Here is a 26888-nt window from a genome sequence, read left to right on the forward strand (position 1 = left end):
TTGCACCGGCCAGGACAGGGGAATTGGGATGCAGGGAAGCTGCCCCTGGAAACGCAGCCGCTTTAGTTGGTCCTGCTGCGGTTTCTTAGTCAGCTGTATAGCCAGCCCGATCGTTCGCGTGTCCCGCCCCGCGCTCCGTCCCCGTCATTGTAGGGCTTCAGGTTCTTGTAATGAATGATGAAGCAGATCCCGGCTGCACCATTACTCCACTGCGCCATCTAGCGGCAGAACGCCTAACAACAGCCTCTCAGCGCACGGCGAGCGCACCTGCATGCGGATTGTATTCATCGCTGCCGAAATGTGCAGAGCCGGCGTCCAGCTTGTTCCGTTACCGGTCTCATCAGACTGACATGCTGGCCTGGAATATGTCGGTACAAAGTACCCGTTTTCGAATGTAATGTGTGTGTGTGTTCTACTCCCTAATCTCCGATCCTTACAAATGTGCTGATTGCTCTATTTTTTGAGTAACACAACCATGTGCATAGAATTGGCTTCTTTATTTTAGAAATGCATCAGTGTGTTTATATAAAATGGAGATACCATTCTTAGTAAAAATGACCAACTTATAAAATATTTGGTAATACACGCATTTTATAATATTTTTAAGCAGAAAGTAAATATTTTAAACTCAAGCCATCTGCCTCTCCTTTATTATGGGGGACCCATTCACTTGTAGTATACAGAATAATGCTAATATTTATTCTCTTTCTTACTATGAATATTTATTCAAGCTTATATGATACTTGTATTTTCAGTACTTCTGTCGCCTGCTTTTACTCATAGCACTTTATTGCAAATATCTTCTCTATGGCTTCTTCCATTGCAGGTGGTTTTCTTGTTGAACCATCTATCCTTCCATTTGGATCTTAGCTTCCGTAGATCCAAGCTCGGTGACCGTTAATGGTAAAAAGTATTAGGCTAGGTTTCCACTTGTTTTTTTTTTGCTAAAAACGCCCATAAAAACGCCAATAGCGCCACCTGGCGTTTTTTTAGTGAAAAAACGCTGCGGCCTGATGTTAGCTGTTCTTCAATAGGAAATCGCACAATGCCATATCCACTTGGCGTTTTTCTGTTCGGCGTTTTTTGAGTCCTCTTTGGCGTTTTTCTGCTTTTTTGGACTCTGTGGCAGTTTTTCAGAATCGCAGCATGTTGACACGCTGGCGTTTTTTGCAAGGAAATCTTGGCGTTTTTCTCCAATAGAAGTCTATGGGAGAGAAAAAACGCCATGAAAAAGCCATGTGGGTTTATTGCCTTGGCGTTTTTTATGGCGTTTTTTCCACAGTTACAATGCAGAGGATGGACCCAGTATCTGTGTGAACTACGAGAAATAGGCTGGAAACAAACAGTTTCACACAAAACAAAGTTCATATTGAATTCTACACCATTTGGAACAAACATGCCATTACAAACAAACATACGCAACGCATCAACTGGATCCTGCGTGCCAAAAGCAACAGCAAACAATTTGCACCATCATTTGGGGCCAATCTTCCTAGAGGAGCAGACATTCGGAATAAAGCACGCCTTACAAACCACAGAAAAGAGACAAAAGGGTCCGCCGGGGTGTTTAAGTAGAACTCTACCAAGTAAATGACATCAGGGGGCAGATACTTGCCATTTATCCTAATCCCTTTTTTAGCTGGGTGAAACTTCTAACTTGTAAAGGCTGGAAAAACTGCCTAAGGTCAAAAAAAGCAATTTCCACAGAAAGGCTAAAACGCCAGAAAAAACTCCAGAAAAAAACGCCAAAACGCAGGAAAATGCAGTGGCAGTTTTCTTGGCGTTTTTCATCAAGAAAAAAAACGCAGGACAAAAACCCAAGTGGAAACCTAGCCTTATAAAAATTATATTACATGGCCCATAATGCAAATACAGGTCTACCAAAACTACTGAAATTTTCTCCAAATGTTTGGCTGTTATAGGGTTATTTGGTTTTATTTGGTGTAAACATAGAGAATTTTTGGGAATACTCACAGCAGATATAATGATCCAGATATAAAAGTGACTTAAATATTAAGCAGTAATATTATACATTAACCTTTAACATACAAAAGACCAGAACAAATAGTCCAACAGAAACCAAACCATTTTCATGTTTGTTAGTTTAATTGCTAACCTTATTACTTTAAAATCCAGGCTTAATTACCAATAAGAATCATACTGTTACATCAAAGCGAAATCATTGCCTGTATTTTGTCACAGGCTTACCAATGGATAAAATAAAACCCTTTTTATACTCGGTAAAAATCAGAGGAATATTCAAATACATCTATCTAATGAGATGTTCCGAATCACAGGTTGGGGGATAAACCTCAAAGTTGATCTGTAGTAACCGTACTTATTTAATACGTACTGAATTTACAGCACTTGAAGTTTTTTAATGCAGATAATTACAGATTTGAATGCAACTGTCGGACACATTCATTTTCCATTGTATTTTAAGTGACTACAAAGTAGTAATAGCCAACCTACAGATGTATATATATCTTACTCAAGTATCCTTAGTGCAGGTCATGAATGCTTTTAAATGGTTTTCATCCATCAACAGTATATTAGAACTGTGTGCACATAGCTTCAGGCTGTCTTGAGGAAATGTGTTAAGTCTTTTGATTTTTGTACGGTTGTACATGTAGTTCTGAACAAAATAAGTGACCTCATCATAAACCCCTAGAGACTCATCTTAAAGATCTGCTGAAATATGATAAAGAAAAAATACCATGGATGCATATGTTGTATTCCAGTGGGTCCTTATGGATAAAAATTAATAATAATACAGTGGGACGCGGGGGTCGCCACCAACATTGCTCATGGTGGACATTTACTGGGGTCTGTGGTGGACAGTATAATGACGTTCTATGGACATTCACAAACCTTGCCATGGAGACTGGTGTCCTTGTATAGACAATTTGCCTATCCATGGTGGGACCTATATTTAGTATAGCAAAATGTACACTACAAAACAACACATTTCAGGCAAGTTAGTGTAAAAATTAGTTAGTGTAGGAAAATTAATTAATACTGTAACAAGTAACAAGTCTTCAAATGACCACCTTGGTACATCTCAGTGGGTTCCACACAGCGAGTCACTTTGAACCACAGGGAGCATATATATACAAGTTGTGAACTTGAGAAATGTGAGATTTCCACAAGGTACTATTGCGAGTTTAGTCCTCACGGAAATCAGTAGGCGATATAGTTCCAGAAAGTTTCACTGCATGATAAATACGCTGGACACAATCCACCGCGCTCCACCAATCATTACTCTGAACCATTCAGAGTTTAGCATCTGTTAAGCCAAAAGCATATACAGGAGACCAGGCACCGAAGAGTACAAAGAGATCCCATATACAGTTAGTCACAATTATTTAATGGTTGTCCCATAGGTAATGGCTTCACAACTCTAGAGAGCTTGAGAGCTTGAGAGCTTCAAATAGGCCTGGCATTCTGTGAGCTCTTGCATGAAAATATTTTTAGGAACTTTTAATTGAGATGCCTGCGCTCAAGGTGAGTTATCCCCCCCCAAAAGTTGCCTGTTTGCCATGAAGGACCGGAGTTTTGCATCCCTGGCATAGAGCGTGACATTTCCTTGTCCTTTCTGAACCACTGGAGCATGTAAGATGTTCTGTTAGTCTATGAGAGAGTACAAATCCATGAATGGTTCTTTGACATTTAGTACATTATGGGCCACCTTCTGTTCACACAACACTAAATCTTTTAGTGACCATTGAGTGTATATAATATGCGTCCAAATAATGCACAGATTCCATGCCATTAAATACGATACTATTTCCTGATATAGAATTTAAGTTTAAAAATATAAAACATAACCCCTCTGTAATATTATTTAAAATGTCTGATATTTGGTTTAACCGTGAATCCACTAATGATGTACTGCAATCACTTCTGGCCAGTAATAATGATTGCATAAGCCTTGAAAATATATCCGTAACTATATAGCCAAACAAGCTGTATCATTTGTCGTTCATGTTAAAGCTGAATAAAAGGTATGCATTTTTTAGCCAGAACTAATTTACTGCTAAAATGCCCCATCCTCCAAAACTTTTACCATGTAATATGAGCTGTGGAAACATCTGGTTACATTTAATGTGATTATTCTCCTTGTGAGCTACTGATTTTCTCTAAATGGCCATCATAGTGTAATCCAGTAATTGGGATTCATTCTAATAATATATATTAGATAATAATGAAACTATGCTAACAGACATTTAGAGAAAACAATATTTCGTTTTGACATATTTCATTAGATTTCCATCAAGAAACACGGCCAATTCAAACAAGCTTGAGTTTTCCTGATGCCCTTTTCCCACAATCTGCTTGATTCTTTTACCTTGGAATTTCACCCTACTATTTTCCTTCAATCCCACTGGGAATAGAAATGTTATACTGATTACAATTGCTACGTCTTGTTCTCAAATGAAGGACTTTAAAAAAAAAAAAAAGTGACTTTTTTTTCCCATGCCACACATTTCATGATTTTAGTTTATCCTCTTCATTGTGCTGCACATCTTTGTGTGGAGTGTCATGAAATGATGTCATATGATGGCAGACCATAGACGGTCACAGAGTAGGGAGTAGTATGGATGTCTGTTATGGCTACGAGCAGACCTCAGAATTGTTGGGTTGGGTACAAGGGAGATCAGATGATCCTCTAAACAGTCTCATTGAGGTGGGAAACACCTGGAGGTCCCATCACCTGCTACAGAGATCTGACAGCCTAAGCCCAGGCCAAAATATAGAAATGATTAAGGTATTCCTTAAAATTGGTTAAGTATTTTAGGAACAGACTCATGCTGACGTGCCTCACACTGGCCCGTAACAAACTAATGTTTTAGGTAAATATATTGCCTGCCCTCTAGTAAATCCAATTTCAGAGACCAAACTGTACTTTATGGGCTAACATTTCTTCTAATATTCTAAAATGTTCTCTAAAGAAGCTAGACCCATAATCCAACAGGCGAACTCTGATCCCAAAGGCTACAATTGTGAACCTCTACAAAAAAGGGATCTACATGTAAGTAAACCTGCTAGAAAAGTAAATGCACCTTAAAACTCAATGAACTCGTGTATAAATTAACACTGGTTAAGAAATCTTTCACCCTGAGGCGAATTATGCAAATAATGTCACCTCGGTGTATAATAGTTGCTAACTTGCATAATTTATGACGCAGTAAAATTCTGTGCATTTGCATACCTCTGGCACCTGCTATATATAATGCATTTTATGAAATCGTTTTTATGCATATGTTACGAGGAAAAACAGTGATATTTATGTTTACCGGAGATTTTAACTCTGCCTAATGACTAATTACATACCACTTGTCCCAGAATATCTCTCCCAAACTATAGAAATGTTAACGGAATCAGCCGTTTTTGACAAATATTATATATTTTTGACCGCCTTAATTCTTTTGAGGAATACCAAATATTTCTGGAGTGATTTTTGATAGAGATAATCTACACTTAAAGTTACCCGTTAATGCCCTAGTAAAATCTCCTGGTGCCCCTCGCATTGCTCATGTACATTATTTTTATGGAAGGTCAGTGTCGGCGCACCTGAATAGAGAAGACAATGGTGCGTTAATGCGGTGTGAGCAGCAGTCTTTCTACAGTTAAGAACATTACGTAAATAATAAATAAAACTGTCATATTTTTTTTCTAGAGTCAATGCGTCCAACAAAGTAGAACGCAAGTGTGCTGAAGAAAATAGCTTGAGTATACCAGGGGTCAGTGATGGGGTGTAAGTTTGAAGGCATGGGTCCTAAGAAGGTTTCTTGGGAATACATTCTCTGGCTGCCTGTTTGACAGCTTGAGTAAGAAAAGAACAGCTTTAAAGCAGAGGTGAAAGAGTTACAGGGGTCTGGTGGGGTAAGGTGGTAAGGGAGTTCATGAAGTGAGAACACATTGTAGCATACCGGACCTTTAGAGGACAGTTCAACAGGAGATATTTTTGCTACAGCCGGGGTCAGATGAAGCCATATTTCATGGGATATTACATTTGATCTTCTGGAGTTTACGGGAAAGAAGTTTTGATTTGAGCATAAAAGTGGTATACAGCGGAACATTTTTTGTTGTTGAAGTGGATCCATCATGTGTCCTGTGATATTTGGATCCCGTCACTTCACATGGGATAGTTTACTGTAGATCAGAACTTAGCATGTCCTTTTTAAGTTCATTGCTCACAGATATTCATTATTTAATCATTTGGACACCACGGAACCGAGAGAGCCGTTAACTGCAAGGATATCAAGACTTATGCCAAGGGTTGAGGCGATCGTGCTTCTAAACTCAGTTTGGAGGACAATTTAGTTCCAATAAAGCAATGACATGAATTCAAACAGAAATGCATAAAATGGAAAATTTATGGCCAATTCCCTATAAATCTCAGTTATCAAAAACATACAATATCCCAGCTTCCTATTATTTAGTGTTAAACCACAATTGTTATATAAATAGAACATCGATAAATCTTACAACAAGCAAAACAGTAGAATACCCTCAGCGTTGGTCCCCTTGGTGACTCTTCAGTTCTTACATCATGTTGACATCCTCGAGCGCTTTGTATCCAGTCCTTGACACATTTTATATAAGGCCGCTGTCAAAATGAGAGATGGTTCAGTATTGTTACCAATGTCACTATTCCCATTATCTTTACAAAAAGCAGTGGTTTGCAAGTAGTTAACCATTTGTCATCCTCCTGCATTCCTTATCCTGCTGCCACCATTTACAATTATTTTAAGGTAAGATTTACAAATATTGAGCAACACATTCTGCCATACTATCAATTATTTCATTATCGGATTACGCATAGGCCACAAAGTGTGTGTGTGTATATATATATATATATATATATATATATATATATATATATATATATATATATATATATATATATATATACACACACACACACACACACACACACACTGGAAGTGTCACAAACTAGCAGTCTGTTTGGGCAAGTTTTGTTGATGTAAGATTAGAGGGACGTATAAATTCAGTTGACATGCTTCCTTGAGGACGTGGTGAGGTGAGGAAGACATTTTCAAATGGTAAATGTGACAAAAGCAAAATCGAGTAGCTAAGAATTTGGGCATTTGGTGTGACATGCGAATAAAAAGCCAAGGGAGAAGCGGGAAAATACTTGGAAATAAAAGCCGACAGGCAGATAGGACTTATATAGGATTTGTATTTACATATTTGGTAAAGGCATTGAAGGAGCTGGCAGAGAGCTAAATGAATGACAGACATACCTTGGAATATACCGGGTTAGACCTGTAAGTATTTTCAATCTTCAGGAAGGGTTATGCGATTTGGTCTTGGCCACTTCCTGCTCACACACAGTAATATACTTACACACACTAACACACACACCTACCTTTGCTGACCATCAGCTTGTGAGAGCATTTCTACTCCCTTGCAGTCCACACACAGTATGTCTGGACACCGGGAACTTACATCATGTCCTAGCGTTCAGACCCCTCATACAGAGGAAGCGCAGTTCTCTGGCTCTGCGGTATGCACGGCCCAGGGTAGGGAGAGGTCTGGCTGTGCTGGCATTGGGGGACCCTCGCAATGTGGGGGTCTCTGTTACCCCAATGATCATTGAATAAATACATGCAATTTAATCAATTTCAACTAAAAAACAAAGAAAACTGACCTGTTTGCAGCCTTTGATGTCTGCGGGTTGACACTCTGCAAATTTCTCTTTATTTTGGATAGAACCAATCAAAACACAATTACATTTTGGATTCTGAAACAATTTGTTTTCTATATTTTTTTTTTAATATTGGGTATGGTATCTGTACTATTTGATAGAAATAAATTAGGTGTTTTTGTTGATCCATTTGTTTAGGTGAGCCGTTTTTTTTCCATCAAGCACAATGACATAGCTCCCTTGAAAACTAAACACTGGCAGACAGTAATTAATCTAGTCTATTTATTCCCTAATTTAATTTAATGTATTATCTAAAATGCTCAGGCTTCATTTCAATTTATTTCTTATAGCGACACTAGTCTCAGATTGCCAATCACTTTCAGACTACTAAGGTATAGAAGCTTATAAAAAATAACATTAAGTTTCAAATTACAATAGATCTGCATGATTTTATTTTATTTTCTACCTAAAATGCGGGGAACAATAAGTGGAGGCTTTGAAAAAGTGCTTGGACACAGCTTGCAAACTCTCAACTAGATGAATGTTGAACATTTACGGATCCTCTCTAGGTATACAAAAAAGAAACCAAGTATACATTCGGTTCTTAGTTTTAAGCCTCTAGAGCAGACCTGGGCAAAGCACGGCCCGCGGGCCACATCCGGCCCGCTGAATAGCTCGGACCGGCCCGCAAAGAGTGTCCTGGTGACTCACCAATGAGTCCGGTGTCAGCAACGGGAAGCAGCGAAACTATGCACTCCGAAGCCTTGTTCATTTTGTTCACTTCTGTGCTGTGCTAATAGTTATTCAGGCCTTACTTATTCAAGCACCTCTACCAATGACGTAGGCTTGAATAACTTTATTAAACAGCACATAAGTTAACAAAATGGACAAGGCTTCGGAGTTTGTAGTTTCACTGCTTCCCGATGCTGAGTAAGTGATGCCACTGTAACTTCTGAGTGCCAGGATGCTCGTTGCGGACCTTGGGGAGTGCCAGGACAATCGTTCCACGCTCGTCATTTACCATTTTTTTAAGAAGGGATAGTATATGTATGCAGTATACAGGTATTGGTAGAATGAAGTTAAGGGCTCATGCACACTGCTGTAGTTTCGCCCGGGCCGTAACCCAGGCGAAACTACGGCGTGCTGCTGCGGAGAGGAGATGGGAGTGCTCCTTACCGCTCCCCTCTCCATTGGCAGACACGGGGGGCCGCGCCGTAAAACGGGGTGAAACACCGGTTGCTCACCGCGCCGTATTACAGCGCCATTCATTTTCAATGGCGGCCGTATTCTGGCCGCAAATCGGGCGGCTGGAATACGGCCCCATTACGGCAATGTGCATGGAGCCTTCGTATGTTGGTCTGGCCCTCTAAAACCATTCCAATTTCTCATGTGGCCCCATGGGAAAATTAATTGCCCACCCCTGCTCTAGAGAGTTACTGAACTTAGTATTACTACAGAGTTTGTTACTTTGACCATTGAATGCATAAGGGAGTCCCAAGGGATGGAAGGACTAAGTTATTTATATATATATATATATATATATATATATATATATACACATACACACACACACACACACATATTTATACACACATACATATGTATAATCAATTCGGTCAGGAGGCTCAGAAAATCGGGAGCCGATAACTGGACTTCCAGACAGTATTTATACTACGGGTATTATTGTGTCATTTATTCCTCCCCCATCAAATTCTTTCATGTGCTATCCCCATGTTAATTAACCTGTACGCAATCACTTCCTCCATCCCAGGTAGAAATCAGGACAGCTCGAGCCATAGCAAGCTCATATACACTTTATATTGAAACTATATTCATACTTGTATCAATATACATTATTACTTTGTAAATAAAAACTATTGCACAATTAAAAAGATATAACCTGTTTATTAAGCAAAGAGACCATGAAGACGACGCTTATCAACAGGATGATGCGATGAAAAACACTGAAAAAGCACAGATACAGGTTAACTTTGTTCTATCCATTGCAAGGTAATTCTGTATACAGCTTTTATAATGGTCTATGTTATCCATCTAGATTATAAGATGCTTTATACCTATGCAAAAACTTGTAACAATTATGCCTCCATACTACACTGCATGGTTCTAAGAGATTATTATGATTCTCTTACAACATGTATGTTAAACAGAATAAAAAATATTTTCAGAATCTTATCAAACACACTACTTATTATATCAAGGCTCCTCTTCTTCCATGTGCAAAGGAATATTTGACAGTTAATATTAAAAAAAAAATTACTAAAATGTACACTTATGTGACAACTAAAATGGAAATAAGAAAAAAAATAAAAAACCTAACAATAATAAGCTTACATACATTGATTTTTTTCACCCAAAATGGCCATTCTATAATACACATACAATAAAGGTAGACATTTTAAGCAAAGCACAGAAAATAAAAAAACCAATGACATAAATACAAAAACTATACAAAAGAAAAGCTGTGCATTTTTTTTTTTTTTTTTATCTCCAATGAACGTTTTCAATGATGCAGTATTTTCATTTATACCACTGTATGGCATCCATAGAATTTGTGCAATGGCAATGTACTTCCACACACACAGACAGGGAACGTGCATGACCAAATAGCAGATACTGGCCTCAAGATAAATGTTGTCTATTCCAAGCCTCCCTCTAATGGTAATGAGAAGTCTGATGCTTGTGGCTCCACCTGGGTGCTAACAAGCATTCCTGGGAACAACCGGAACTGACCCTTCCGGTGTCCACATCCACTTGCCACCTACTTCTCTCCCACTGTCTACTAACTAAACACTGTCCGGGGCTAGCCTTGGCTCTAAGCACAGACACCTAGCTCTGCTTTTTAATAAATCCTATCCCCCAGGAGAGGAATAGCTCAAGGTAGCCTACCCCATGTGAAGTTCCCAGGTTTATAGTCTGTTTATGAGATTGGCAAATTGTTTAAGCAGACTGCCTATTCTATCCTGCATGCCCCAACGACTATATGGTCTTTAGAACCTGACCAGCAAGAGCAAATAACACACAAAAGAAGAACAGGGTGTTAGACACTAATTAGCAGTTGCTCTTTGCCTGGTGGAAAATTGGACTCTGCAATGCCCTTATTTATATGGCAAACTTCCTTTGACTAAAGGCTTGTTTACATGTTCTTAAAAAAACATATAATACAAAAAAACAAAATAAACAGGAAGTGCCATCACGGCATCTATGCAGAGCGAATTCCTGTTTTTTTATGAAGCAATCACTTTTTTGAACGGCAAGTCTGATGTCATGATACACGGGATCATATGGCTGTAGTGAGTGCATCGAGGTGAAAAATAGATATACACATCATGCAAAAATGTTTTTATGTCTACATTTTAATCGGTGGTACTTCTTAGACTCAAGATATTAAAAAAAATGTTCAACCAAAAACACCAACCTTTGAGTTATGTTAATATGACTGCATACATGTGAAATAATGCTTTAAGGCAAAAAGGAGAAAAAAAAAGTGACTTGTTAAACCCAAACATCTGGTATACAGAAAGAAATGTGTGTTCATGCTTTAGTGGAGAGACAGTGAGGTATTCCATGGACCCCAATTATTCATTTTCGTATTTGCTGTAGGGATGATCCGTATCTTGCAGGAGACCTATAAGAAAAAGAAACATTAGAAACTGGTCAAAATGTAACAGTCCCAACAAGTTATAAAGGGGCATATAGACACGTAGACATAAATAGAGTATTTGGACAGTAATTGTACTCACGTAGCATATCTAATATCAAAACGGTAGAGGACAAAACAATCAAAAAATTAACTGGTATTTTACTTATTTAATATGGGATAGAGGGTTTATATATAGTTGTATATATATGAACCTATGGCATATAGTTTAGGGGGTAACATTACTAGGTCAAGGAGTACTCCAAGTTGGAAGACAGACGAGCATTCTTCTTCAATACAGGGCTGTAGCAGATACCCATGTTAACCCCGCGGCTAGTGTGCAAGTAGCAAATAGAATCATTAAAAGGAAGGGTAGATGTGTGTATCTTATATAGAAGAATGAACATTTACTTATCCATTTCTTCCATAGCAATACTTTGAAATCTCAGGTATAGCACAAGTGCTCTTTTATAGAGGGGGTGAGTATTATATACATGTACAAAATAACATGACCTCTATGTAAAGTTTTCCTGACACGTTTATACACGTGAAGATTTTTATTTTTGACACGTGAGAGTTGGATAGAATTCTATACACACGCTAACTTTAGCCTCTACCAATAGCCATTAAAGCCAATAAAGAACTTTTTCCATCTAGAATCTAGAACCTATTTTGTATAGGTTCCTGACTGCAAAAACAAAATGAGTTGTTGACCATGTTTGTATAGATAACAGGTGTATAAGATGGTCTCATTTAAATGAAATACATATGGATTCTGATCAGGGGTACGTAAAAGTGTCTGTGCCCAAGGCTTGTGAGACATTTAGTCAAATGTCCTCCATAAAGAATGCTGCTCCCTACCTTTGATTCTGTAGGTGGATTTTGGGTGATAACCGACAGAAATACGGGTATGTACTTTACGTTACAATTAACAAATGCCTTTCAAAGCAAGATGTGCTAATTATTTCTAACCTGTAAAGAGGTAGAGAACTAACCAACCGTCACTTTTACAAATATAGCAACACTTGTGGGTTGTCAAGTATAAGACGCTGATCCTCTGCTATCAACCACATTTCTATAATTATTTTTATCAGTTGGAAGCAGAGATACGTGCCACGGGAATATTTAGAAAACCAAATGAGAATGAAAGATTATAGCATCACACTACTAGAGTAACATAATTAACAGAATCACGGATTTATTTCCAGGGCATTTCATTAATTTTTACCAGACTAGACACACAAAAAAAGAAAAAAAAATCCATATATTTATAGGAACAATGCTTTTATTTGTTCTTAAGTTTTTTTTTTTGTTTTAAATTAAATGAAAGTGTCTACTGCATTGCATGAACAGAAAAGTTTAAGGATTTTTCATGGGACTAAACGAGACCCCGGCAGTCTTTCCCACGAGAAGTCGAGTTGACTCTTCGGAGCGGATGGTGAATACCCGAAGATGAAAACAATTCTTCGAGAGCTTAACTCATATCAATATGGCTTTCAAGTACCTGCTTAGATACAGGTTTTCAATTAGGTATATATTTTCTGCATTATGGGGGAAAAGCAAAGTACACCCACTACCCAAAATGGCATCGTTCTTAGGTCAGCTTGAACTGTGAGAATCTCGATATCCTTCCTATGTGCTCTAAATCTAGTTTTTATGAGGGCAAACATTCAGACACGGTTAGTTATTTGCACAGACTGGGCAAAGCAAGACTACAAGTGACATTTTAAAATTGCTTTGCTCTCTACGTCTCCAGGGTGACCACATGAAGGGGCCAAGTAGCAACATTTTATACCGTGTAATTGGCAATATTTCCAGAAAGGTCAAGGTAAAATTTACCAATCAGCTGGGAGCAACCTTTGGGGCCAGAACTTGAAAGCTAAAAAGTGTATTGTGAACAGGATCACGCAAAATATTGTAGTCTAATAGACTATAGGGAAGGCGTCTGACCCTTCAAGCCTTACGATAAACAAAAAAATCTGTCGCCAACTGTGGATTCATACACATCCATAAGCTGTCCAGAACAGCATAAACAGCCTTATCTCGCACCATCAATGCGGCATTTTAATATTATTTATCAAAAAAACGTGTGCAGATCAACACTTTAGCAATCTTATAACAAAATACTGTATTCATAAATAAAAAAAGTCATTTTTTCTACAGATGAAAAATGGAATATTGTTTCAAATAAGCTTTGTCTGTTCCAATTTCATGGGCAAATAGGAAAGTATCGCATTTGCTCTTTTCTGATGCTATTATCTTGTAAATAAACATTTGTTACTCAAATTAAGACCGTACATTATTTAATATTTAACATATTATTTAAATGAGTTTAATTGTCCTGTATAAATGTAGCACTGAAACACTGAGACTCAATGGGTACTATTGGCACTTCCAAGAGAAACTATTTATATAATACTTGTTAACAGCTACTGTTTGTTTGAAGGCAAATTCCCTTCCAAAACTGGAAAGATTCTTTTTTCCTTCGAGAGTTTTTCTTTGATTTTCTCTTGCTCTTAAACTTTTAGAACACAGCCCTCGGGCCCTATATGGCCTCCTACACATTACGACAAGAGCAGGTTCAGTACAGAACGAGGCTTCTGCAGCAGGTAAATCATCTTCACCGCTCTTGCGAGAGCGTGCAGGATATATAATGATATCTCTACCATTATCACTTTTAGGAGTCCCTTGAAGCCCAAAATCAAAACATTGCAAGAGGGTTTTAGACATAACCCCTGATAGCGCCAATGATACAGTATAAATATAGCCAAAGTCAAAAAGGACACTGGTGACACGAACGCCTCTTGGATCAATGATATGAACGATCAGCTGCTTTGGCTTCAAACGGAAGATTAGGCCTGAAAATGCCAATTGGATCTTAACTATGGGTGCGAACAACTGCAGTGGTACAAAGCCCCATCAGCCAGTGGGCACGTTACTTTTATTATTAAGTAACGTAAATGAGCTGTTTTCTAACACAAACTATAAATGTGCCATTTGTATTAAAGGCATTCATATGATACATATGGTCCCCATCACTGTAGGCTGTAGGGCCTCACAGTAAGCGTTCATTTTAGATGAAGCCTCCCTGTCTCGCATCTCCTTGTCTATAGATGATCTTCTACTACAATTCGTAAGAAGATATTTGGGAACTGAATCAACCCAGGCATGCAAACACCCGTGGGTTCTGCATTTAGTATAATATCGTATGGGATGCTGGTACATGCAGAATGCAGTGGGCTTGGTGCGAGGGAAAACATTTAATAAAGTATTCAGATAGGATGTTTTTAGTGGCACGTCCAATGTCATCTTAAAGCTAGGAAGAAGTATTATGGTGAGCCTTTTTATTGTTTGATCTCTTTATACAGAACATTTCAATACTTTGAAACATTCAAGATTACTGGACCCCAAAATATGACATTAAATAACAGTGTTGGGGGAATGTAAATAGACAGTGAAACATTCAGGAAGGGGCTACCAGAAAAGTGTGATGTCTTAATAAAGAGCCATTTGCCCAAAGAATAAGTGCTAAGCAGGGAGTTCGTATATCTCAAGGTGTCACCCAGAAAATTCCAAGGATGAATAGCATAATTTAAGAAAATTATCTTATTTTCACAGACCTGTGAAAAATTTACTCTGATTAAGTTTGCAGAAAATAAAAAAATGCTTTATTTCAACTTAATGGGTATTTTTATATGAAAATTATTATTTTTGGGGCAGGGAACTGGGTTCTTATAATAGGTAAATATGAGGAACCTATATGCACTGTACATTCGTTAAATTACTTTAGGTTTTAATAATTTACAACACTGTATGTTTTAAAATGTGAATGTGATCCGACAGCATAGTAATTGCACTTTAAATGGCAATTATCTTAATTTTTTTCAGAAATGCAAGGCAGAGTTCATCAGAAGAGACAGCGATAATACGGGAGGCTTCCAACATGTCCTACGCTAAACGGTTTTAAATTACGCCCAACGACCACACAATCGAGGCCTTTGGCTTTCTCACCATCCCTTTCCGTCTCTCTGCCATGCCATTTAAATACAGAATTACCATTTAAATTCTAGAAGAAAAGGCTGGTTGGTACACTGGAAAAAAATGTTTTCCCAAAAGACAAGCATGAGCTGACATTCTGTTATTTAATCTTCCAAGCCAGTGTTAATAAGTATGAGTGACAGTATGACAAGCACTTTATTAACAGTGAATTAGGCTGGGCATGCATGGTAAATAGAATCATGTTGTATCTTTTAGTTCTCCTATCAGCATAAATAATGTGGTTCTAGATTTCATATTTCTTATCCGGCAGCAAGGGGGGGCTGGGTGCAATGAGCCCAAAATATTCAACATCAACTTCAAAGTCTCTGCAAAGCTGGCTTATGTCTCAGTGTTGTTTTAAGGGGTGAGATAATGTCACAGTTAGACAGAATTATCCGTTGTAGAATTCAGCATGTAAGGGCTTCTTCATAGATAGGAATGTATGTATTTTTAACACAGCTACATTTATTTTTTGAGCAAAGAACTATGAATTGTGATTCATGGTACAACGAGAAGGCAAAAAAGTGGTGTCAAACTGTGCTTTAGACTGTAGCTAAATGGAGACAAGCCGGGATAGAAAAATAAATCAGAAAGTAATTAAATGTTTACGTAGCTTGATCACAAGCAAGAGATGACTCAGATATATGCAAGGAAGCCATGCTGGTTGCAGGTGTTACATTAAGCAGGATAATTTGTATAATATATAAAAACAGTACATATATATATATATATATATATATATATATATAATCTTTAATGAATGGGCCAGAGACTCAATGTACCTACAAAAAGAGAGACCGCTGGGGACAGTATAAGTGGTCTAATAAATACATGCAGAAACACACACACACATTATATATATATATATATATATATATATATATATATATATAACATACACACACACATATATACATGTGTTAGTTCATTAAGCAGGCTTATAATGCTGCGCACAATAACAACATTTATAGATCTGAAGAATTTGGTGGTTGGTCTAACTTTAGACTACATAAATACATCTGTATATCTGAAGTGGTCAAATCTTACTCTGGCCAAGGTGAATAATGACAAATTCATATGATTAATGTGTTTCCCATGTATAGGTTACATTAACGTAATATGTACAGTTTGTTTAACAATTTTCTAAATAGTGGAAATATTTGGAATAATTCAAATCAATAAGTCTTGTGATGTATTAGAATTGCTCCCTGTTTATTTATAGGACTGCCTAATGAAAGCATTAAACATACTTAAACATTTAATAGCTTTCTGATTGATTTTTCTATCCTGCCTCTTCTTGTCTCCACATACAACCCTAAGTGTCCATTCCCCTATGTGTCTGAACGAGGCAAACAGTGTGACTTTTTCTCCTCCGCTTTTGCGTTATATCTTCATAAAAAAATAAGTCTAGCTGCACATAATAATTGATTAACATGGCGGAAAGCTAATTTAAGAAGAAAGTAAACATACCGTATTTCTTCCGAATCTCATTGTGTTTTATAGTCCTTTCAACTTTCCTGAAAACAATACAAAAACACAATAAATATGACATGCATGGAATACCGTATAGCATCAGATGAATTAATGTATATGCACACACCCGCACAATTATATTAGCAACTGAAATTCTACCAACGATGACCAAAGCACCAATGGAAAAACAGGAATACCAAGGAGCTGGACTTTATTAACCCTTTAAATGCTCATAGGCTATAAGTACCCGCCTTGCAACAACCACTCAAGAACTGAAAAGGTTAAATTAATTTAGACAAAAAAAACTAAACACTAGCCTTGCAATTAAAAGGTCACAAAATACTTTCAAAATTACATTTTTTAATTTTATTTTAAATAGTATTTTTTTTTTTTTTTGCAGTTGGCATATATGCATTAATAAGAATAAAAAGAAATCTTAAAGCAGGCATATCTGTAGCAGCAAACAATGGTAATTCGCATTCTTCATTCATTTACACGACCACTAGTTAGCAGAAGCAGAACATTTTGGCGAGTGAAGGGACGCGAAATCTATATTGCCCTCTAATTCTAAATGTCGCCTCACTAAGGACCTGCAAATCATTACTCGACAGACAGGATATTTTGCACAAAACCCAATTTTGAGTCTGTCAGCGCTACAAAGAGCAGTATTTTTATGTGATTGCAGCGTTCAGTCGGCTCATAGCAATAGCTATTGCAGATTCATGGTATTCATTTGCTGGGCTTACGCTCGGCTCGTTTTCCTCTGCAAGTCTTACTTTAGGAAATACTGATCTGATAACACTATAAAAGAGTAATTACAAGGGGCTGGAAAAGGTGAATATTACAATGTCTCAATGTAATCTGGAACCCAATTAAAGCTACTACTTAACTCCTCGTATCGTGTAATTAGCTTGTTTTCAAAATGATTGCATGAATTATTAAAGTCCCTATTTTGCATTTACAATGATATTAAATGACAAAGCTTTATGCAGTTATGGAGCACAAATTAAAAATCAAAAGGAAAGGAAGGGTATTTTTTCCGTCCCTCATTCCACTTTTTTTAATGTGTTAATTTATGGAAGAAGATACATTGTAAGTGTATTCTGCCAGGCCAATTTCCAATCAAACATAAAATTTAAAAAAATGGAAAATCTTTCTAGAATTAAATCAATACAGTTGCACACTGCATTTAATGATTATTTGATGTAAAAAGTGGCGTTATATTTTGCAGTAAATGTATTATGGGCAAACGGGTTATTACAAGCAGCATAAAACACACACTGCGGAAACCGATACTTTTTCATTTAGAAAGTTAAACATGGTGGGCAAATCAGTCTCTTACACCGTTGACAGGCAAAAAAGTGGTGGTGGCTAACATATGGTCCTCGCGGTGCCTGTCTAGTAGCCAAACGCCTGGGTATATGAGATGGATTTAATGTGCAACTGTTCCCAACCAGAAGATGCCAACATTAGAATACCCAATAAACAGACAGTTAGAATATTGTCTGCAGGAGAGACTCTAAGTGCTTGTTAACTTCTCACACCATCCAGCCCCTTTGTTACATTATGCCTATGGATCAGTGGTGGAATGAGGATGCAACATGTTGACAATAAGGGGTTTATTCACCAAACTTAAATTAAGGCAATCTTGAGTCCAATTAGCAAACAGATTTCCCCTGATTAAGTTTAATGCAGATTCATTGTAAGAGGCCAACTCCAGGAAACAAGATGGTGATTTTTCCTCACGTTAAGCTGTACCATGGGACGCTATCACACATACCCATAGTCATATTACCCATAATTTTCCTGAGAACTATCACTGCTTGGTCCAGTTAAAGGGTTTAAGACCAAAGCTCCATGAAAGTCAGAAGATTTTGGGTGTAAAATGGAACTCGTGGAATTACAAGTTTACAGACTCCAGTTGCTGTTCTGTAGGAAAAAGTTATATAAAAAAGAAGCTCAGCAAAATTCAGTATATTTTGATAAACACTAAAGTTGGGATCTGGTCAAATCAATATGGCCATGAGTTGGTTGGCTTCGTTACGGTGATACCTGCTACGGTTCATTTAAAAAAATATGTTAAAAAGCAAAAAGAAAGCATCCCTAAAATCATGAGAAGAGCTATACAGCAGACCATATTCTCATTTATCATCTTGCCAGTTTTATATGTTCAAATATTTTTCAGCAAAGTTTTGTAGAACACAATATGTGATTTCACTTGGAAATTAATAACACTGAAGAAGGAGTAGGGTAATGAATAAAAGAAGCACGCCATTTCATTTTTAAAACTTATTATGCTTAAATCAAATCCATAATATCCCCTTGACATAGTATTCTGTAATGAATTTTTGATATATGTGCAGAACAAGCGCTCACTTCTGCAGAAGCAGGTGGCGTAAAAAGAAATGTACTTATGATTGCCTCTTCTGAATCCTTTCCAGCTTTTGGTGCTGTGGGCTTTTTCAAGACTTTATATTGAAAGGAAAAAAAGGGCTCGTGACAGTCATATATTTCCAATGATGGATAGAGTTATGGTTGTTTTAGACTTGGCTACACCTAGTAAACATCTATTTTCCCAGAAGGGTTGGGGTTACCGACGAGTATGGAGAACCGGATCAGGGGAGGGCTAGAAACTCCCTTGAAATCATGATGAAGAAGCCGAAAATGGGCATTGGGTTTATGACTTCCCAACCTTTACACACATGCATTAATGTTCTTGAAACAGAATAAAGTGTTTTCTGGTTTTCTAAATGCAAACATATTTTGTTGAAAACAGTAGCTAACCCATCAATGAAGTGTTCCTATTTTTTGCCGGCATCGACATTTATTGATCTTGGAACTGGAAATTGAAAGAGTTGTATAGCTGCAGGCTTCCAATTTAGATCCCATTTAACAAAGTTACCCCTACCACTGGTATCAATACAACAGTTAACAGTTAAATCCCGCAGTAACTCGACATTACGGCAAAACCATGAAGTATTTAAACATTCACAGTCCTCAGCAAGGGCTTCAATGGCAAGTTACTTTTGTAAGATAAGTCCCATTACAATGCTGGAGGCTATAATTAATTAAATGGAAAAGTATATTAGAGGGGACCAGAATCTTGAGGATAACAAGTTTTTTTATGTCATTTCATCCAATGCCATAATGACTTTTGGTCAAATTATTAATATGTCTCCCTTGAGAAGCTTGGTTAGTGGAAGTGCGTCAGTGATCTCCATTACCTTATTCTATCATTAGGGACTTATTTGCATGAAAAGAATATTCGTCTGCTCAATTAGAGAGCATTGCAAGTTTTAAATAAAGAGACTACCTGCTGTGTTAATGTGAAAATGTGAGCTTTTCATTTCGAAGGGCTGCAGACCTGTATATAAAGACTTCGGCTCAAGTACCGCTGAAGGTGCAGCGAGGGCTTCCTCTGTAGGATGCCACAGCCTGACTTGTAAACACAGAATGTGACGGCAGATACCAACCATTCCGCTCATCTAGCCTCGTCTAAGATTTAGGATGGTCATATGCCTATTCCATGAGTGCTTCAGCCTTCTTTAATCTGGCTCTATTTAACTAGAAAGGGGGTGACACAAACAATATGACACATTTGAAAACATTTCTTCCAACATAGTATTGGGATCATGCAGATCTCCACTCCAGCTGCCAACAATGGCATGTAAACCCCCGGCAGTTCAATGGTTTATAATGAGGGTTGAGCCAGGTGCTAAGGACCTACTGGGTGTGCAAATGGTTAAAGGGAACCGATTTTCTTTTGGTTCTTATTTTTCATATTTAAAGGACCTCTAATGCCTCTGAAGAGCTCAGTACGCATTTGATCAATGGCAGTGGGAGCAAAAGGCACTTTGCAGCATCAGGCTATTAGGCAGAAAAAGGTTTCCTTTTATTAACACTTGAGCTGTGAATAAACAGTTCCCTAGGCATAAAGAAGGAACTCCGCCGCCAGCCATCTGTTCAATTGAGTAACTATGTACCGCAGCGATCAGTACACAGTGTACGGAGCAGATCACCGTTAAGATAATAAGACACTCTGTCCATTGCAATAACCAGTGCAGCATCACAACATCGAGAGCACCAGTGGCAACTGGTTACGCAGAGTCCATGGCTTTACGCAACGAATATAATTATTAACCACGACACCAATGTTTTGCACTCTTTCTTAGATTACAAAAAACCCCCCACACAATTAGGAAAAAAAGCCAGCAATAGCCAGTAAAGCCTGTCCTAAAGCCCTTTGTAGACAGATTTCAACAGTTCCACACAACAAAAATTAAACAGGGGCCTGTTCTGCAGGCAACTGCGACCATCTTCCTAATGGATCAGAAACATAAATAAATCTTGCAAACGGTTTGTCTAATCTCTCTGCAAGCTGGCCCTGCATAATACACAGCTAAATCAGAAGGGTGACTCAATAAATCTTCCCATATTAACTATGCCTCATACTTTCCAAGTGTCCAGAGTTTCAGGCAAGTAGTTGACCCACCGTTCAACTTTGTGAGGCAATCTGGACCATGAGACAGTTGCAGTGATACACTTTGACCTGCCCCGACACGCCGTAAAATCAATGGCAGCACAGCCCTCCATCGTAGCTCTCACAAGGCCACCCTGGGCCACTCTGTAGCCAAGTAGTGGCTCGCTGGGTACCTTACCCAGCAATATACACCATACAATATATACCATCAATTGGCAATATACAATTAATACTATCAATTACACAGACCTCTCTGGGTAAGGTGACCTCTGACCTAGCCCACTGGCACCTCTACCCCTCAACTCGGATGTCCCAATTTGTATTCTTGAAATGTTGGGGGCCATAATACTTTATGTAGGGGCAGACGGTTTCTGTAGAAGCAGCTGCCTTGGGTTAGTCCTGTACAATGCATGGTGCAAACTCTTGTGACCATAACCCGTATCCTCGAGGCAGAGGATTTACAGCCGCCTCTCTTTGCTGTAACCTTGGACTGCGTGAGCTGAGCATGCATTTACAATAGCATTTTTGTTGCTCGCGTGTCTCTCTTTAGGGCAGCCTGACACCTACCTCTGCAGGGACTCCTGCTGTCTCTTTTCACGTTCCCGAATTAGATTTTCTTCTTCAGCATCAAATCTAGAGGAAATAAAGAAAGGTAAGAGGTCTGAGTTGGTAAATGGGATAACAAGCAACTTTTACTTAGATGCCTTAGGCTTCAATAATGTAATTTCTTGGAAGAGGCATACGAATGTTCCTTATACTCTATGTATTAACCTGTCAATACCCTATCAATTAGCAATATACACTATACAATATATACTATCAATTAGCAATATACACCATACAATATATACTATCAATTAGCCTTATGAAAGCAGAGATCTGTTTACAAAAGGTGACAGAACTAACATTATTTATTCCCCTTAGGAAAGAATTATTTCTGCGAGAGGTTTGAACATTCAATAGTACAAAAATTATTAATTCTGACGTAAACATTAATAAAAAAAAATCTACACTCAGATATAAAAGTGTTTAATATAGCAGCATACGTGGAGTTAACTACACATTATATAGGGCCAGCCAAGCACTTACTGCAGATGTTTACGGGCGATGGACCTTCATTATGCACAGTGAAGTCAAAGAGCTGAAATACAACCCTCCTGTTGGCTCACTTTTAGTAAACGGAGCCAAGGATCATATGATTTAAAGCAGCAGGATCAATCACCAAACAGGGATCCAACGGAAGAGCGGGGCATTGTAACTAATATCTAGATGGGATGTTCAAAGTAAACATAAAGCTGCTCACGTAAGAGAGAAAAGTAATGTATTTATGCAATATGTTCTTATTTGCTTTATCAATCGATGTAATCGTTTTGAAGATCTATGGTTAAGAAGGGCAAGGGAAGGGGAACAAAATGTGTGAAAACTAGCAGAACAATTAACTTACTGTCTACCCCCTCCCAACTCTTACAACGGCTTCCACCCATTCACCAGCACAAGTAGAAAGCCTGAGAGCAAGATGCTGGCTGCTGCCACATTATGCACATTTCTTATATTTCATCCTTTTTTAATGAATAAACACCATTTCATTGACTGCATGGAACTGTAAATGCAGGATGACATGTGGAAAGTGACAGATGGCGGAACTGCGCCTTTAAAACTCTCAGGTATTTATCTCAGACTGCCAAAAAGGCCGAGTCTAATCTATTAAACAAAACTAAATTCCAACCTTGAGCTTGAACTTTTCCGGCAGTAACAACAGTAACAGCAGCAGACGGTAATGGTCAGCAGGATCACTCCCAGTATCACGGACATCGCGATGATCAATGCTTCAAAGTTTACTATGGAGTACAAAAGAAACTAATATCTGTGTTTATAGTGTGTATGTATGTATGTATGTATGTATGTATATATATATATATATATATATATATATATATATATATATATATATATATATATATATATCCATCCATACATTCACCACAATGACAATGTACAGTGGTACAATTATCCAAAACCCTTGGACATCTTAAAAAAGCATGTCTTAAAAACATCTTGGTGGTATAAAAAGTTATCTTTTATTATCATATTTCATAACATTCAACTTAAAAAAAGAACAGTTTCATTTTTTACTATATTTTAAATAAAAAAATAAAGTAATTACGTATACACACACACATATATATATATATATATATCAGACAAATGCACAGGAATAGGAAGGTTAAGTACTATTATAGCAACACAAATCCAGAATCTTGAGGGTCCGTGCAATCTAAGCACAGTGGGCAGCAGTGTGCATTATTTTAGCTTTAGAGCCAGTATATTCCCAGTAAGTGTCCATTTCAGCGCAGTTGGGCTACTGTTCATTACTTTTTGTTATGCTCCTGAGGACAAAAATTAGGATTCAAAAAAAATTCCCCAAATACCCCACAGTATATAGTGACAAGGGCAGAGCTTCTTTATAATGTTATTAAGTATTATGGTATATATGCACAAAGGCAATCATTACGGCCACATGAAATAAGTGACAGGATGAAATACCGGCACAGTTGGTAATTTGGAAACGCGAGTATGCAAGAATGCAAGGTCTTTCAGCAGTTCATACAATTAGTAGTTAACAAAATGTCCAAGACACTTCTGTATAGATGACTACAACAACGAAGGGTAAAGCCATCCAGATTTCATTAGGGATGACCGCATAACATTTTGACAGAATAAGCCTCTGTTGGCTTAAAATGTTAAATATCACATGGTTTTTGTGCTTGGTAAAAAATCCCAGCCGGTCAACGAGCAACTCTTATGGCACTGATCTCAACCAAAAAGCATGGGACTTGCTGCTAGAGTTCCATCTAGTGTTAGGATCGGGGAACTGCAAGAGCTTACTGCGGATTCTACAGTGTGAATGGATTCTTTCAAACAGAATTATTCTCATTTTATGCAAATTGACTTATTCTGCTTTTGCTGGTCTAACTGTACGTCTTGCTAAACAGCCTGATACATTGCTGCTTCGGTATGAATTTGCATTATTATCAGACATTTATGTTAATCGCTTTGAATACTGCAGGCCTATTTAACAGACTGGTTTGCATATATTATAAATGGGCACAAATGCCAGCTGGCTCCCATAGGGGCCATATAATTTCCTTCTCTGGCACGTGGCACCTATTATAAAATCTCCATAAACAGACACACACACACATAATATATATATATATATATATATATATATATATATATATATATATATACAGGGCCGGCCCTACAATGGAGCCGACTGGGGCAATTGCCCCAGGCGGCACTTCAGAAGGGGCGGCACTTTGCCGCCCCATGCGGTTTTTTTTTGTTTTTTTTTGAAGCGGAGGAGAGAGAGAGGGGCACCGAGTGGTTTTCGCTTACCCGCTCGGCGCCCCTCTCTCTCTCCTCTGCGGCGAGTTTCCCTGTTCGGTCTCGGTGCCGGCTTGTAATGCAGAGCGCCGGAAGTGACGTGAATTTCCGGCGCTCAGCATTACAAGCCGGCACCGTGGCAGCACAGGGAGACTCGCCGCAGGACTGTTTAAGGGTAAGTACCGGTGGGGGTGGGGTAGATAATGCCGCCGCCCCCCCCCCCGGCGTCGGCGGGGGGCGGCATTTTAAACTTCGCCCCAGGCGGCGTTAAGTCTTCGGCCGGCCCTGTATATATATATACACACATACTCTTAATAGACACCATGGAGTCATCTCTGAAAGAAGGCAATTTATAGTTGTACTAGGAATTTAATAGAACACTGGAATCCCTTTAAGGATGTTGAAGGGTAATAACAATAAAGAGAAGGTAGATAACGGCCAGATTACTTCTGCTTTCCACCCCCAGGTAGAATATGTCTTTATACATCGATTTCCACCTGGGTTTCTGACAGATCTCTAAACTGTAATTAACAATTCCACAAACATTAATCAGAAATCCTATGGCTGTATTCATGCAGCATGTCTGAAAAGAGCATTCTCTGTTACAAACGATCCACATTCTTTAACCGTTGTTTTTATCATGGACACTTGAAACACAAGCCTTTTATTTACTTAATAATAAAAAAAATGGAAGGAAACAGACGGAGAAATGGAGTTATGTTTCCAGAAAATAAATGTATCTAAATAATCGCCAACATTTTATTTCCCCATGGACCAGGTAATACAGTAACTATATTTTAAATTGATGGAACAAAATAGTGATAGGAGTAGAATTCTACTTGGCGTGTAACACCTTGTACAGAACGTACATAGAGTATGTTTCATCGTCCCACTAACTTGCAAGGATTTAGTGGAACGGTCAGCTTGGCCAACGGGAAAAGCAAATTAACGCTGAATAGACAGTTTTGGTTTTCCCATAGGGGAAAGAAGCAGATATTTAAAGGGTAACAAGGTTTAGCGTTCTGCATTATTCAGTTATTTAATAAAAATACACTGCTTCAGGGGGCTGTTTTATCTCATTAAAATTGAGAAGAAAATGCAGCATAACCAACATATTAATTAACCGTGTCCTCTCCCCCTTACCCCCAGGCCAATAATTACAAACATAATCATAGGAACATAGATTTTGACTGCAAGAAACAAACTTTTGGCCCTTCTATTCTGCCCTTTTTTGTAATTTAGCAAAAGGGGAAAAATATCACAAAGCAGAGGAATAATCCTACCCATATTTAAATCAAGAAATTGGGGGGGGGGGGGGGTGACCGAAACTTTAAACATATAAAAGGGATTTTAAAAAACACGAGTGGAGCATATTTCAAAAAGGTGGAGAAATGTTAGAATAAGAGGCTATAAACTAAAACTAGAGCACCTTGGACTTAAACGTTACTGATAAGTTGAACAGCCTCCCAGCAGAAGTGGTTATTACAGTGAGGGAATTTCAACATGCATGGGATACGGAAAAAGCCATCTTATTCTTAGTGTTCTTTTTTAGGTGCGGGTCATCTGTATTTGTAAAAGCAGAACATTCACGACTAATATACTATTAGTCTACAGCGTACATAAAAAAACAAAGAATAAGCCACGTAAAGATGACATCACAAGCCACTGGGTTTTTCAGTGGTAAAGAATGATCGTCAGATTATATAATGTAACAGTATTAAATTAACTTGATTTGGAAAAATAAAAAATGCAATTTTGGATTGTTTCTCATCTGTTTGTGTTCCTGAAAACATATTGCTTTGGTGTATGGAAGCGCCACCTGGTGGATACTATGTTTCTATCAGTTGTTGCTTTAAAACCATTAGTATGGAAGCGCCACCTGGTAGATACTACCGTATTTGCTCGATTATAAGACGAGGTTTTTTTCAGAGCAAATGCTCTGAAAAATACCCCTCGTCTTCTAATCGGGGTCGTCTTCTAATCAGACCTCAAATAGAGGTCTGATTATGAGACTAAGATCCAGATCCCCCGCAGCGCTGCAGGGGACCTGGATCCTCCTGTCCCCCCCCCCCACTTAACACTCCCCCCATACACACACTTACTGGTGCTTCCTGCTGTATTGCCGGGGCAGCGGGTTGACGTCCGCTGCAGCCGGAAGGAGGTGTGGCTAGCAGCGG

The sequence above is a fragment of the Sceloporus occidentalis genome, unplaced genomic scaffold (genome assembly GCF_023333645.1).
Source record: "Sceloporus occidentalis isolate IW3139 unplaced genomic scaffold, rSceOcc1.0.p SCAF_154, whole genome shotgun sequence".
NCBI classification, from domain to species: domain Eukaryota; kingdom Metazoa; phylum Chordata; class Lepidosauria; order Squamata; family Phrynosomatidae; genus Sceloporus; species Sceloporus occidentalis.